The sequence below is a fragment of the Molossus molossus genome, unplaced genomic scaffold (genome assembly GCF_014108415.1).
Source record: "Molossus molossus isolate mMolMol1 unplaced genomic scaffold, mMolMol1.p scaffold_m16_p_5, whole genome shotgun sequence".
Taxonomy (NCBI): domain Eukaryota; kingdom Metazoa; phylum Chordata; class Mammalia; order Chiroptera; family Molossidae; genus Molossus; species Molossus molossus.
In genome coordinates, this window is record NW_023425388.1 from 115,869,043 (window position 1) to 115,885,292 (window position 16,250).

A 16,250-nucleotide genomic window follows, 5' to 3' on the forward strand; every position below is an offset into this window, starting at 1 on the left:
TGAAATATTTTTAGTACAGATATTTTAGTGAACAATAGATTATTTTACTTTCAGAATCCTTTTAAAACTTAGATTCATGGGGTTTGGAGTTGTGAATAATTTGGAGATTATCCAGTAAATTTTATTAGGCATGACTTTTAATTGGAAATGGCAAAAAGCCAAAGCCTGTAAAAGGGGATTTTTTAAAGAAAACTTGATGTAACCTTAAAGCTTCAGTATTGCTGCATCTGGGTATTTGCGTGACTCCCCAAATCTGTTTTTCTTTATCCCTGTGCTCTTGCTTTCTTCTCGGTTAAGTTCATCCTCAGGCTGACATTCTCCATGGAGCTCAGGGTGTACATCCAGCCAGAGCGGCAGCCCGAGGGAAAGCGCATTGTTGCCAGTCACGAGGCTGGCTGTCTTCAGCGTGGCTTGGCTCTCGATTTGAATCAGCCCCTTTTTAATCAGGTCACCAGGACCAAATTAGATGCTCACCCTGGATAGTTTCCAGAGGAAAATTAGAGTCATCTGAAAAGGGGGCCTGGGTGCTAAGCGCATAGAGCAACAGTGGCCTTACATGAAACCCGAATTGCCTGGTCAGCTGCCCGTTGAGGCCATTGAGGTAATGCATTAAAACTTGAGTCATTTTTCTAACTGAGATACACCTCAGTGGATGTAAAGGTTGGAAAGAGTAACATTGTAATAATCACCAAAGCCCTGCCGGAGGACCCAGTACTAGTTGAAGCCCAGTAGTTCTCTCTTATTAACTCAGGCCTAGAGCAGCAATACATTGCACGTGAGCACCTGCAAAGCATAGTAAGTTTTAAAAATATGTTGTGTATATACAATATATTATTGGAGTTTTTGTGGTTTTTTTGTTTGTTTGTTTTTATCCTCCCTCGAGGACATGCTTAGAGAGAGGAAGGGGGAGAGAGAGGAAAACCTCTATGTGAGAGAGAAACATCAATCTGTTGCCTTCTGTATGTGCCCTGATCATACACCGGATGACACTCAACTAACTGAGCCACACCAGCCAGGCTAATATTGTTTTTTGTTTGTTTTTTTTTTAATCCTCACCCAAGGATGTTTTTTTTCCGTTTATCTTTAGATGGAGTAGAAGCAGGGGAGAGGGGAGGAGGAGAGAGAGAAACATTGATGTGAGAGAGACACATTGGTTGGTTGCCTCCCACACAACCCCAACCAGGGCAGGGACAAACCGCAACCAAGGTATGTGCCCTTGGCTGGAATCGAACCCGCAACTCTTTGGTCCGCCGGCCAACACTCTAACTGCTGAGCCAAACCAGCCAGGGCCTAATATTGTTTTTAAACAGTTATTCTGTATGAAATTCGGGCACTTATTTGTTGTTTGAATGAAAAGAACTGTTTACATTTTAGATTTTTCTTTCTAATCGAACATATTGCCAGACCCTCTTTGATTAAAAAGGGAAGTAGTTAAAAATAAGAAATCATTTCATGTCTCAATACACTATTAAGCTAGCTCCCACATCCTGTTAACTGTTTCACATTCAGTCACTTCTAATTTAAATGAAGTCCTCATTAGAAAGTCCTGTGTAGAAAAATATTGTTTCAGTTATTGAAAAGCGTTTGTTTTGAGTTTATATTTCTTTTTTGGCTTTTATTAACTTATAATATAGTTTATATTCTGTTATGAACCTGATTTGGTGTTTCTTCTAATAAACTTGGTGTATCTGTTTATTCAAATCGGTGTAAAAAATGCTCAAACTGATTTAATCCAGTGAAGTCTATTATGGCACCAAAATACTTTGTAGCACTTCCTCATAGTCATGCTGCTGGAGTGGAATGCTTGTTTCATTTCAGTGTTTGCTTTAAATAACGTGTATCTGTATGAACAAAACTGTAATGACTCAGTCTGCTTTTTATGATAATCCAGGTGATAGTGAGTTCCCCTAAAATAGGCATGTCTATTGTAAAGTATCATGTACAAAGAAGGCTGTCTGATTTAATGGGGACTTCTGTCTTGCGGAATATGTTGTTACCTTGGTACAGAAATCTTGGTCTGTTCAACTTTTTTTTCTTTATTTTTTTTTTTAATCCTCACCAGAGGATATTTTGCCATTGATTTTCAGATAGAGTAGGAGGGAGAGAGAGCGGCGGGAGGGAGAGGAGGGGAAGGGAGAGAGACATCCATGTGACTCCTGCATGACCCTGACCAGAGATTGAACTGCACCCGAGCTACATGCCCTTGGCTGGAATTGTACCTGATGCTCTTTGGTCTGAGGGCTGATGCTCTAACCACCGGACCAAAGCGGCCAGGGCTCTACTCAACTTTTGATTTTAATTTAGAGTTTTTGAGAAATGTAAAACTTTCAGTTGGTTTAATTTCTTGCCATATTGTGAACAAAACATTACCCAAGATAGTTGGCTATTTAAAGGCACTTTATTCTGATACAATTTATAATTTAAGATAAGAAGTTATAAAAACTGGAGTCTCCGTGGAACCTTCACCTTGCTTTCCCCAGGGGTACCTTGTAGAACCAGAGGGGAGCCGTGTAGAACCAGAGGGGAGCCGTGTAGAACCAGAGGGGAGCCGTGTAGAACCAGAGGGGAGCCGTGTAGAGCCAGAGGGGAGCCGTGTAGAACCAGAGGGGAACCGTGTAGAGCCAGAGGGGAACCGTGTAGAGCCAGAGGGGAACCGTGTAGAGCCAGAGGGGCGCCGTGTAGAGCCAGAGGGGCGCCGTGTAGAACCGGAGGGGCGCCGTGTAGAACCGGAGGGGAGCCGTGTAGAACCAGAGGGGAGCCGTGTAGAACCAGAGGGGAGCCGTGTAGAGCCGGAGGGGAACCGTGTAGAGCCAGAGGGGAACCGTGTAGAGCCAGAGGGGAACCGTGTAGAGCCAGAGGGGCGCCGTGTGGAACCAGAGGGGCGCCGTGTAGAACCGGAGGGGAGCCGTGTAGAACCAGAGGGGAGCCGTGTAGAACCAGAGGGGAGCCGTGTAGAACCAGAGGGGAGCCGTGTAGAGCCAGAGGGGAGCCGTGTAGAACCGGAGGGGAGCCGTGTAGAACCAGAGGGGAGCCGTGTAGAGCCGGAGGGGAACCGTGTAGAACCAGAGGGGAACCGTGTGGAACCAGAGGGGGTACCGTGTAGAGCCAGAGGGGAACCGTGTAGAGCCAGAGGGGAGCCGTGTAGAGCCAGAGGGGAGCCGTGTAGAGCCAGAGGGGAGCCGTGTAGAACCAGAGGGGAGCCGTGTAGAACCAGAGGGGAGCCGTGTGGAACCAGAGGGGAGCCGTGTAGAACCAGAGGGGTGCCGTGTAGAACCAGAGGGGAACCGTGTAGAACCAGAGGGGAGCCGTGTAGAACCAGAGGGGAGCCGTGTAGAACCAGAGGGGAGCCGTGTAGAGCCAGAGGGGAGCCGTGTAGAACCGGAGGGGAGCCGTGTAGAGCCGGAGGGGAGCCGTGTAGAGCCGGAGGGGAACCGTGTAGAGCCGGAGGGGAACCGTGTAGAGCCAGAGGGGAACCGTGTAGAGCCAGAGGGGAACCGTGTAGAGCCAGAGGGGAGCCGTGTAGAGCCAGAGGGGAGCCGTGTAGAGCCAGAGGGGAGCCGTGTAGAACCAGAGGGGAGCCGTGTAGAGCCAGAGGGGAGCCGTGTGGAACCAGAGGGGAACCGTGTGGAACCAGAGGGGAGCCGTGTGGAACCAGAGGGGTGCCGTGTAGAACCAGAGGGGAACCGTGTAGAGCCGAGGGGAACCGTTGTAGAGCCAGAGGGGAACCGTGTAGAGCCAGAGGGGAACCGTGTGAGCCCAGAGGGGAGCCGGTGTAGAGCCAGAGGGGAGCCGTGTGGAGCCAGAGGGGAGCCGTGTGGAGCCAGAGGGGAGCCGTGTGGAGCAGAGGGGAGCCGTGTGGAGCCAGAGGGAGCCGTGTGGAACCAGAGGGGGTACCGTGTAGAGCCAGAGGGGAGCCGTGTAGAACCAGAGGGGAGCCGTGTGGAGCCAGAGGGGAACCGTGTGGAGCCAGAGGGGAGCCGTTTGTAGAGCCAGAGGGAGCCGTTGTTAGAGAGGGGAGCCGTTGTAGAGCCAGAGGGGAGCCGTGTAGAGCCAGAGGGGAGCCGTGTGGAGCCAGAGGGGAGCCGTGTGGAGCCAGAGGGGAGCCGTGTGGAGCCAGAGGGGAGCCGTGTGGAGCCAGAGGGGAGCCGTGTGGAGCCAGAGGGGAGCCGTGTGGAACCGGAGGGGAGCCGTGTGGAACCGGAGGGGAGCCGTGTGGAACCGGAGGGGAGCCGTGTGGAACCGGAGGGGAGCCGTGTGGAACCGGAGGGGAGCCGTGTGGAACCGGAGGGGAGCCGTGTGGAACCGGAGGGGAACCGTGTGGAACCAGAGGGGTACCGTGTAGCACCAGAGGGGAACCGTGTAGCACCAGAGGGGAACCGTGTGGAACCAGAGGGGAACCGTGTAGCACCAGAGGGGAACCGTGTGGAACCAGAGGGGAACCGTGTGGAACCAGAGGGGAACCGTGTAGAACCAGAGGGGAACCGTGTAGAGCCAGAGGGGTACCGTGTAGAACCAGAGTCCGTTATCAAAGCCAAGAAGTTGACACTGGCACACTGGTGTTTGCCAAGCTGCAGCCCTTATCTGGACCGCACCAGTGTGTGTGTGTGTGTGTGTGTGTGTGTGTGTGTGTGTGTGTGTGTGTGTGTGTGTGGTCGCAGGAATTCATCGCGTGTAGACTCATGTAACTGCTGTTGTCAGAATTCAGAGCTGTTTCATGAGCGCAGAGAAGAGGCCAGTCTTTCGTGTAGGACCTGCTTCCCCTCTGACACATGGCAGCCACTGCTTGGTCCTCTGTCGTGATAATTTTGTCATTTCTAGAGTGTCACATAAATGGAGTCATGATGTGTATCCTTTGGATTTTTACTTTGAAGCGTTCTTCATGTGGAATGCAAACACGTGCATGTTCAGCAGCAGCAGATCAGTCTGACTCACGGTTCCCACTTCCCCCGAACCACCGGAACCGGGAATTGAAACCACACGAGGCTGAGTGCGCCCGGCGGACAGACATGCCGCTGTCCACACTGACTGCTCGTCAAGGGCTGCCTCGCAAGATTCGGGGTTAATCTACACGAAAGAGTGTGGGTTAGGTGGGGTCTCCCCAACTTCTGTCTTGGTCTGTTTGGGCTCCTGTAACAACAGGCCACGGGCTGGGTGGCGTATAAACAACAGAAATGTGTCTCTCAGTCCTGGACACTGGCGGCCAAGACCAGGGCGCTGGCAGGTTGGTGCCTGGTGAGCACCGACTTCCTTCTCCGTGGCTGCCTTCCTCTGCCCTCACGTGGCGGGGGGGAGGGGTCTCCCGGAGGCTCTTGTGTAAGGGTGTGCACATCACCTCACAGAGGTCTCACTTCCAAGAACATCCCATTAGGGATTGAATTTCAACATGTGAATTTGAGGGACGTGGTACAGGAACATAGAGCCTAGCGATTCCTGTGGGGTCCTTTCCCTGTCTTAGTTGGGGTGGAGGTATGAGGTAGAAAGGAAAGCCACGCCCAGCCAGTGTGGTCAGTGATTGGGCATCAGTCCCGGGGACTGAGAAGTCCCGGTTCCATTCCCGGTCAGGGCCCGGCCAGGGCTGTGGGCTCAATTCCCTGGGGGGGGGGCCTGCAGGAGGCAGCCGATCGATGTGTCTCTCTCACATTGATGTTTTTATTTCTCTAAAAAACATCAGTAAAAACATTTTTTTCTTTTAAAGGAAAGGAAAGCCTTGTGTTGGTTGCTGGGAACACCCTGAAAGTTCCCACTGCTGTGGCCAGAAGCCTATCTTAATGGGTTCTGAGTGCAACTGCCTCTTTAGCATAATGTACAGAAACTTTTAATTTCCCCCAAGTAAGCACTGTGGTCAGTGATCACGGCACAACGAATATGAGGACTGAGGTCACTGGTTACAAGTATGAGAACATACAAAGCTGCATTGGGGAAGGTGGTTTTCCTTCTCCTCTTTGCTAGTCCTCTCGAGCATTCTTGGGCCAACAGCTAAGTCAATAGAACACGGTGTGATTGCATCACCGTGCGGCACATTTTCTAAGTACACGTGGCCTCTCGGGGACTGCGCTGGGACAGGCGCAGGTGGTTCCTGACAGCTGTCAGTGTGGGCGGGGCCACTGCAGCTCACGCGGGGCCTGGCAGCCCGGTGAAGGTGAGCTCCGGAAGCTGAGCTCCCTCGTCTGGGAAAGTCATTTTTTGTTACTCTCTCAAATAAATATTTGTTAAAAACTTAATTACAGTATTAAGAAAAGAATGGCCCTGGCTGGTATCGCTCAGTTGGTTGGGTGTAGTCCTGTGTACCAAAGGGTCACGAGTTCGATTCTGGGTCAGGGCACATGCCAGGCAGCAGGCTTGACCCTCAGTGGGGCATGCAGGAGGCGGCTGATCGCTGTTCTGCTCTTACCTGTGTTTCTCTCTTGAGATTTCTCCCTCTCCCTTCCTCTCTCTCTAAAAAGAATTGAAAAATCTTGAAGAACAAAAAGAAAGGCCTTGGCGGTTTTGCTCAATGGTTAGAGCATCAGCCCACAGACCAAAGAGTTGCAGGTTCGATTCCGATCAAGGGCACATACCTCGGTTTCGGTTTCGGTTCCGTCCCTGGTCCTGGTCGGGGTTGTGCAGGAGGCAACCAATCAATGTGTCTCTCTCACATCGATGTTTGTTTATCTCTCTCTCTCTCCCTCTCTCCCTCCCTGTCTCCCTCCCGCCCACTGAGTCTGAAAATAAATGGAAAATCAATTCCTGGGTGAGGATTTAAATAAATAAATAAATATATTTTAAAAATTCAAAAAAAAAAAAATGAAGGAATGGCCTTTCCTCTTCTAAATGATACTGTATCACACATGATATCACAGCAGGTGGTTTATTGGGTGATGAGAAATAACACTTCTGCATGTGTGGTAAGAGTATAGTCAACAGGTGACTAGAACATAGTAAAAGAAGTGAAAGAATTTTGATGCTAAAAATTGAACTTCATAGTTTTCAAATCTAGAAAAACATTTCGTGGCACAAAACATTTTCTAAATGTCATTAGATTACTAGAATATGTATCTTTAGGGTTTCATTCAAGGTGTGGAAATAGGCTGAGTTCCTTAGAAATCATCTTGAGCCCTGGCCGGTTTGGCTCAGCAGTTAGAGCGTCAGCCTGTGGTCCAGAAAGACCCGGGTTTGGTTCCCGCTAAGGGCACGTTCCTCAGTTGCAGTTTGTCCCTGGCCCTGTTTGGGTTGTGTGGGTGGCAGCCACTCGATGTGCCCCTTTCACGTCGATCTTTCTCTTTCTCTCTCTCTCTCTCTCTCTCTCTCCCCCTCCTACTCTATCTGAACAAAAAACGAAAGAATGTCCTTAGGTGAGGATTAAAAAAAAGAAGAAGAAATCATCTTGAGTGCAGTGATGGATTCATATTTTTAAATCCCAGTGCCTAGCACATAGGGCTGTGCAGGGGCCAGGTCTTACAGAGAGCCTTGTAGGCAGTGGTGTAGAGTTTAGATTTTGGTGTCTGCAGAATACTTTGCTAGGCTCCATTCTATTTAAGGGCAAACCACCCACAGCAGTTTGGAGACTCATCTGGTGCTTTGTGTACAGTATGAGGAAGCATGCTGTCCAGGTGTATATTTGTGGATGTCTAATAAGAAACTCATAATTCTGTCCGGCCGGTGTGGCTCGGTGGTTGAGTGTTCACCCAGCACCAAGAGGTCGGTAGTTCGATTCCCGGTGAGGACACATGCCCAGGTTGTGGGCCTGATCCCCAGTCGGTGGCATAGAGGAGGCGGCCATTTGATGTTCTCTCTCATTGATGTTTCTGTCTCCCTCTCGTTTCCTCTCTCTCTAAAATTAATAAAGGGAAAAAAATTTTTTTAATTAAAAAGAGACTCATCATTCAGTTATGTGTTTACTTATTTTTCATCTCCACTAAAATGCAAGCTCAATGAGGATACAGATTTTTATCTTGCTCATCAGAGGTTCTTTTCCTTTCATTCTAACTTTAAATTATTTTCCTTGGGAGTGTAAATTATGTTACTTTCACATCTGAACATTGAGCCGATTAATTCTTGGGTGAATATTGGTGATCCGAGAGCTGTCCCTGGAGAAGGGAAGGAGAGCTGGGCTAGACCTGGAGCCTGGAGCGGCCCTCTACCAGTTCTGCTGTGTTCCAGTCCGCGGGAGAACAGCGACCGAAAAGGAAGCAGCTGTAACTGGCGACGGACCTGTCAAAGCTCTCTTCTTTTCAGCTCCTCTGCGGCTGCTGCCAGCCGAGGTCCCGGCTCAGGCTCATCGAATCGAAGGCAGTCGCCAGGTCCCGTTAGCTCCGTCTCAATCCCGGCTCATGGAATCGAAGGCAGTCGCCAGGTCCCGTTAGCTCCGTCTCTCAGTACTGAGCACTCGCCTCTGCCTCCCCTTTCTGCCCACGCCCAAGTTTCCTTACTCCCCCTGTGGGGCTCTCGATTCGTCTCTTTATGTCCACTCTTACTCCCAGTTTCTTCTCTAAACTGAACTTTTCAAAATGCAAATCTGGTTTTAAAAATCTTAAAATCCTCTTGAAGTCTCCCACCATTCATAGGTTACAGACCAACCTGCGTAACTTAGGCCGCAGGATTCTCCTTGGGCTGAGCCCTGTGTTATTCCCCAGCGCCGGCTCCTCCCAGCCCCCAGGTCGTCTTTCCCTAACTCTGCCGCCTCGCCATCGCTCCTGCCGCGGAGTTCTTGCACTTGTTCCTGCTCTCGCTGCTTGCTAAGGGCTGCTCACCCTTCAGCTGTCAGCACACACATCACTTAACCAAGGACATGTTCCATAACCTTCCGTTTTAAAATCAAAACTATTAGCTCTGCTGGCCTCATATCTTTCCTTTGTAGCACTAGACACAGTTATAGAATTCCATTATTTGACTAATCATTTGATTAATGAGGTCAGAGGCAAAGGTTATTTTCCTCCCTGTTGTAGCTCCAGTATTTCAGCATAGGATCTGGAAGGCACTTTGTTGTTGTTTTTCCCCAATAAGCATTTGTTGACTATTGAATGAATTTAGTTGGTTCAGCTCTAGAAGCTTCTAATCCAACCATTTTTAAAAGTATACATAATCTAGTTCTACAGATGTTCTTGCTTAGTTTTAGTTCTTGCAATATTTTAGGATACTACTATCATTGGGGACTTTGTAAATGAATGTGTCTAATCCCACTTGTTCTGTTAGTTTGAAAATTGTAAATATATTTATAATTCCTTACATTTTTAAGAACTTTGAATGTATACTGTGTTTTTATGTCATTCTTTTAAAAAGCACACAGCCACTCTCTGTTCCAATATTTTCATTTACAGGTTAAGGAACAGATTTGGAGACGATGTAGCCAGGGTCCCACAGCCAGACAGGAACAGAAGTCTGCCTTTGGGCTCAGATCCTTCTCACAAGAGCAGTTCAGACGACGAGCTTTTATTTGTAAAAGTTACTCGAGAGAGTAACTGATTCAAAGAAGATTGAACTTAGACTCAGTTTTTAATTCTGTTTGCACTATCCACACACTCTGAAAATGAGATTAAAGTGTGAAAATATAATACCAAGGTCACCTGTTTTCATTTGAATGATGTAATATAAGTATGAATGTTATACTCCGTGCACATGCATAAATTTCTTATAGTAAAAGTGGATTTATTGATGTAGTCTCCTTAGAGACTAAATAAGTATGCTTTCTAGGAAAAGAAATAAGAGTTATCACTGTGTCAGTTTCGGCTGCTATAACAAGCTGGTGACTTGTAAATAACAGAAATGTACTCCTCATAGTCCAGAGGCTGCAAGTCTGAGAACATGGTGCCAGCAGGGCGGGCTCTGGGGCGGGCTCTGGGGCGGGCTCTGGGGCGGGCTCTGGGGCGGGCCCTCCTCCCAGGTGCAGGCTGCCGACTTGCTTGGCTGGCTCTCGGGCTGGTCTTATAAGAGCCCCACCCCTGTGATCTAATTACCTCCCAAAGGCCCACCTTCAAAAATCACATTAGGATTAGGGTTCCAACTTGAGGATTTGGGGGGGGGGCACAAACATTCAGTCTATTGCATTTCCTGTTTATTCTCAGCAGGTCTATGATGTCATGCAATAGGGTCAGAAAAATGTGCCCTTTTAACACTGACATTCTCTAAGTTTAAGAAACGTTTAATCATTTTATTACTATTAAGACGGAAAGTTTTTGTTTTCAGAAACAGTTGTGGTAACTGAGTGTTTATTAACAAAGTGGCTCTTTTTATTTTACTTCTTTAGTCCGAGGATCACAAGGACTATGCATGGTGAACGGACCACCACATTTTACAGAGAGCACGGTGCTTCCGAGGTACGGCTCATCTTGTTAAGTGATGCTAACAGGATTCTTTTTATCATTGTTACATCCTGAGAAGGAGAAAGAACACGTGTGTAATATTAACAGAAGTTGGAAAGAATGCATATACTTTATCAAGACAAATGATCTTTAGATTTGAAAATAATAGGTTAAACATGTTTACAAGAAAAAATGTAGATAATAGTGTAACTGAGGTCGAGTCACTAACTCCAAAGAATTTATATTGGGGAATGAGGAAAACGTCCCAAAAAACACTGCCAGTAATTTTCCTGAAATCACAGAATGGAAAAGGTACAAAAAGAGAATATGGCCCTGGCCGGTTTGGCTCAGCGGTTAGAGTGTTGGCCTGCGGTCCGGAGAGACCCGGGTTCGGTTCCCGCTAAGGGGCATGTACCTCGGTTGCAGTTTGTCCCCGGCCCTGGTTGGTCGTGCGGGTGGCAGCCACTCGATGTGTCCCTTTCACATCGATGTTTCCCTCTCTCTTCCTCTCCCTCCCACACTGTCTGTACAAAAAATGGAAAAATGTCCTCGGATGAGGATTAAAAAAAAAAAAAAAAAGAGAGAGAATATGAATATATATGTATGTATCTATATAAATATGTATATTATAAACATATATTTATAGTTTATATAGATATATATTTATAATATACAGCTAGACAGGTATAGATACAGTTTTCTCAAAAAGGAACAATGAATGGGCAAATCAAAAATGAATCAAAGTGATTATCTATAGGGGGAAGAGTTACAGGACTTAAGTGGTGGACGTCTCTGTGAATGAACTTTGGTCTGTGTAGTTTTTACTTTGGACCGTGTTACTGTTTTAAATTTAAAATAAATTAAAAGGGAAACAAGTGGTGGCATAACCGAATGCGTTCAGTAGTTTTATTGTTAACAGAAAACTGACACCACCATTTTAAATCTACAGTAGGATAAAACAGTGTCATCAGGAACCAGCATTTCCAGCATAGCAGCGAAGGGACAGATTTGCATATGTCAACATGGACTCATGGTTTCCCCTCATAGAACCACTTGTCTCTCCTAGAGCCGTCCACGGGAAAGGTCTGTGGGTAGGGATAGCCCAGGGCAGCGGGTGCCCCGCGTCACAGCTCGTGGTGTCTAAACACCCTTCTTCGCTAAGGGACCACGGAGTGGCTGACTCCAGGCCTAGGACAGAGAACACGCGAGCTGAGCTCGAGACGCCTTGTGCCCGAAGGCAGGAGTTTCGGTGAAGGGTCACAGGAGTCAACTTGAAGGGGTTCAGCCCAGCCTCAGATGGGGAAGTTTGAGCAGTAAGAAGGGTTATGACTAAAAGGATTAAGGCATGTCAGGTATATAAACACTACCCCCAAAACCCGCTTCCTCCTAACTCCTTGGTCAACACGAACGACTGATGCGGTTCTCGCTCATTACTTTGGAAATTGGTCAGTAAAAAGGAATCAGCCTTTAACTTGCCTTTCCTGCACAGGCCTTTTCAGAGCAGCCAAGTTGTCGATGAGGAAAACTTTTTTATGGAAGAGTTCCAGTTGATGCAGAGGAAGTGCTGGGATGAGACAGTCACTGTTTTGTGGTGTCCGTGGTTCTCAAACTACATGCATTGGCACATCTGAAGCGCTGGTTAAAGCACAGGTTGCTGCACTCCACCCGGATTTTCTGATTTATTAAATCCGAGGTAGGGACCAAGAAGTGGATCTAAAATTTTTTTTGTTTTTTAGAGAAAGGGAGAGAGAGAAACGCCATGAGAGAGAAACATTGCTCGGCTGCCTCCTACACACCCCCTACCGGGGATGGAGCCCGACACCACAGATTCCCAGAGGACAGCCAGGTTGGGTGGTCGCAGAATGTCTGCAGAGAGGCTGTGTGGAAGCACTGCCCCCACACTCTGCTGTGGGGAGGAAGGGCACGAAGCTGGCCTGCAGCCCGGGCTCCTCCCGGTCTGTTCGGGCTGGATCCGAATGCCCGGCCACTGCAGGGGCGAGACGGAGGCCGTGCTGCAGCGGGGCCCTCGCTCCCGGAGATGTGGGGCAGCCAGTGGTGGTAGGAGATGAGGTGGCCCGGTCTCTGCGGCGAGGGGCTGACCCTGGGAGCAGCGAGTGTCGGGAATCGGAGGAGGCACATGGTGAGCCCAGTCCAACCTCAGCACGAGGAGGAGGCCGAGGGTTACTCTCCTGGCGAGTCGCAGTGGGAGCGACATGGTGCTCACCTGCTGTGAAGGTGAAAAACAGCGAAGCCGGTTCTAATCGAGCTTTTGGGTTGAGTGGGTCTCAAATTTGGTTGACTCTCAGAATGAACTTTTCAAAAACCCAAGTACTTGGGTATTAAATGATAGTAAGGAGTTATTGTTAATTTAGTGAGATGAAGTAGAATGGTTGTGGTTATGTATTTAAAAAGTGTCCACATCAGCCCCGCCAGTGTGGCTCAGTGGTTGAGCGTCGATCCTGCACCAAGAGGTCACTGGTTCAATTCCCAGTCAGGGTACATGCCCAGGTTGTGGGCCGGATCCCCAGTGGGGGGCATGCAGGAGGCGGCCAGTCGTTGCTCTCTCTCTCTCTCTCTTCCTCTCTCTCTCTCCAATCAATAAAGAAAAAATTAAAAAAAATTTTTTTAAACAATGTTTATAAAAACAAAAACAAAAACAAATAAAAATGCCTTCATCAGCCCTGGCTGGTTTGGCTCAGCTGTTAGAGTGTTGGTCCGATGACCAAAGAGTCACAGGTTTGATTTCTGGTCAAGGGCACGTACCTGGGTTGCAGGTTCAGTCCCCAATCCCTATTGTGGTCATGTGGGAGGCAACCAGTCGTGTCTCTCACATCAGTGCTTCTCTGTCTCTCTCTCCCTCTTTCTCTTCCCCTCTCTCCCACTCCCCCTCCCTCCCGCCCTCCCTCCCTCCCTCCCTCCCGCTCTCTCTCCCTCCCTCCCTCCGTTCCTCTCTATCTAAAAGTCACTGGAAAAGTATCCTTGGGTGAGGATTGAGCAAAGGTCCTTTTCAGTTAGAGTTATGTACTAAAGTAAAGTGCAGTGTGAAATGATGAGATCGAGTTTGCTGTAAAATATTCTGGCATTAAATGTAAAGGTAGGGAGTAAATTAAACAAAATTGGCCATGAGTTCATCATTATTTAAGCTTGGTAATAGGTAGGTACATGGGTGGATTATCATACTTTTTCTCTTTTTTGCATATATTTGAAATTTTTCATTTAAAAATTATATCAGAAGGAGATAGATAAAATTTCCCAGTTGCCAAGTTTGAGAAAAGAATTAAATTCTGGATGCTATAGTCTAGGAAGCTTGCTTTCAGCCTTAAGCACAATTCTAGAATAAGTTATTAAAAAGACAATTTATAATCATGATACAAAGGGCTGATTATTAGAATCAAAATGAGCTTGCTAAGAATAAATTGTTTTAAGCTTGTCTGATACCTTTCTGAGTAGAATTTCCAGACGCATCAGAACAGAACTACGAACATGATTTTGGCGAAGTGTCTGAGAAATGACGAGGTCTCGGGTGGGTGGGTCACGGCAGAGCCGTCCATGAGCTGGCTCCAGTGTGCGGGCAGTGCCGGCTGCACGGTGCTGTTCAGCGCTCGCTCCGCACTCCCAGTCCTGGATGCGAATGGTAGCTTAGGGCGGTGTCCTGTGATCCACACGTTCCGGAAAGCAACAAGGAACAGCTAATGTCTTCAAAAAGAAAATCAAGATGTAAATAGATCCCAGTAGGCTGGAATAAGAGGCCCACACCTGAGTGGGATTGAATATGATAATTTGAAAGTTCTTCCTTAAGGTTCAGAAGTGAGTTTTGCAATATAGATGGAGGACATCTCGGTCATAGCCGTTTATTGTAAGAGACAAAAAATAACATTTTTCTAACCACAAATTTAGTATAAGCTACCATTATTGTGTGATTGCAGAAACACAAATGTCATCTGCAGATGAATTAATACAAAGATAATAACCAGTTCAAAGGGGTGTACTGGTTAGTTCTCAGTGCACTGCTGTTTAATAATTCAAATATCTGTTGGCCACGAAGCTCTGGTCCAATGCTGGACTAAGCATAGACATCAGCACACACATTCCTGTGCGGGCTCACTGTCACTGGGAGATGTGAGGGGCTGTCTCCAGTCGAGAGATGCAGTGCTTCGAGCTTGAGCATGTGCGAGAATATTGCCAAGAAGCCTTATTCCACAGGTCTGCTTATGCAGAATCCTGCTTCTGTATTTAGTTACAGTGAAGATCCTCTTGTTATACTTTCCGTCTCTACACCCGAGAAAGGACAGATGGAAGGCACTTGCGGATAATCTGTTCACCTTTGTTTTCTGTGTAAGTGGGCTGGGGCGTTCTTCACAAAGTCTCCCTTGTGAAATCCTTCAGCCCTCTCAGTTTCGAGGCGGACAGCTGGTCACTTCCGCATTCGCTTCCATTTTTGGGTTGTCACGCAAACTAGATATTCACCCAAAAGGGCCCCCCCACCCTTAATATTGACTTGTTGGTATAAAATCGGTTTCCAGCTTATTTTACTGTGTTTGCTGACGCTGCATCTTAAGAGATAAAGTATTTCGGTAGACAAGCATTTTGGAATTATTTGCTAAAATGTAGGTAAGTTCTTAGTTATTAATTTAGTAGTAAGATTGTGAGTTTCTTGTAAAGTATTAATGCTTATTAACTTAAACATTTTTATTGTCCTTTTCAGGGACTCTGGGAAAAATTGCAAAGTCTATACCTTTAGTAAGGATGGGACCTTGTTTGCCTGGGGCAACGGAGAGAAGTTAGTGTTCATTTATGTAATATTTTATGTGTGTGTCATGCATGTAAAACATAACTGGTATTATTTGAGTAATATGTATTTGGGTGTCATTAATAAAGTCCATCTTTTGATGTCATGATGCAGTTAAGTATTATCTCCAACGTAACTTCCACGGAATACCTTCCAGTTGTTAGTTTCTATTTATGTGCCATGATTCATTTGAGTTATCTAGTTACTTAGAATTTAGAAGTAACATATGAAAAAGGGCAATTAATTTAATGCTGAATAACCTGAGAGGTTGTTTTAAATAGTGCTCTAGGTTATTGGTTAGGAGTCCCTAAGTTCTGCACTAACACTTAAAGAATAATTTTTGTTTACCTTAGATTTAGATACTTTATATCTTTGCTATTAAATTAGTAACATTGTCTCCAGCTATTGCTATTAGTATTTTTGTATATAAAAGTATATCACCTAACTATAAGTTACTCAAAAGTATGTTTAGTCTACTCTATATTAATGTACATAAAATAATCAAAAGTATGTTTAGTGTAGTCTACATTCCATAAAATAACCAGATTATAAAATTGGCCTTGCAAAAAAAAAAAGCATTTTGATTAAATGCTCATATTTTATCAAGAAAATTGGACCTTTTTAATTTTTCCATAGTCAGTATAACATTTCAGTTCACAAAAACAGGAATATGCCCAAATATGTTGCTTGGTTTAAAGTTATTTTTGTTGTTTCTAACCAGATATGATATCTTAGGCTTTTTTAAAGGGGGAAAAGATATCCATTCGTTTCAAACGTGCATTTTAAATGATTTTTACACAGTGGCAATGTATTGTGAAGGCTTTCAACTGTCAGGTCAGGGCGGATCAGCGCATGATTTTAAAAGTTAATGCGAAAATGGTTGTGTTGAATTAGTTGATTCATTTTGTATAAGCTGGCAGAGTTAGCTTTTATAAATAAAAATATTAATCAGTTTTTTAAGTTATTAAACCCAACCAATAAACTACTGCTCTCAAATTATTAAGTATATAATCATGTTCAGTCTTATCCACAATGTTGACAGACAGTCTTAATCTCAGCCTCAATGAAGGGATGTACTCTCAAATTTTCTTACTATTTATTTTATTTATTTACTTTTTGGTGAACCTGTTGTGGGTATTTGGCTTTTATTTTTTTAAGTCCATATTTTAATTTATACTATTTGA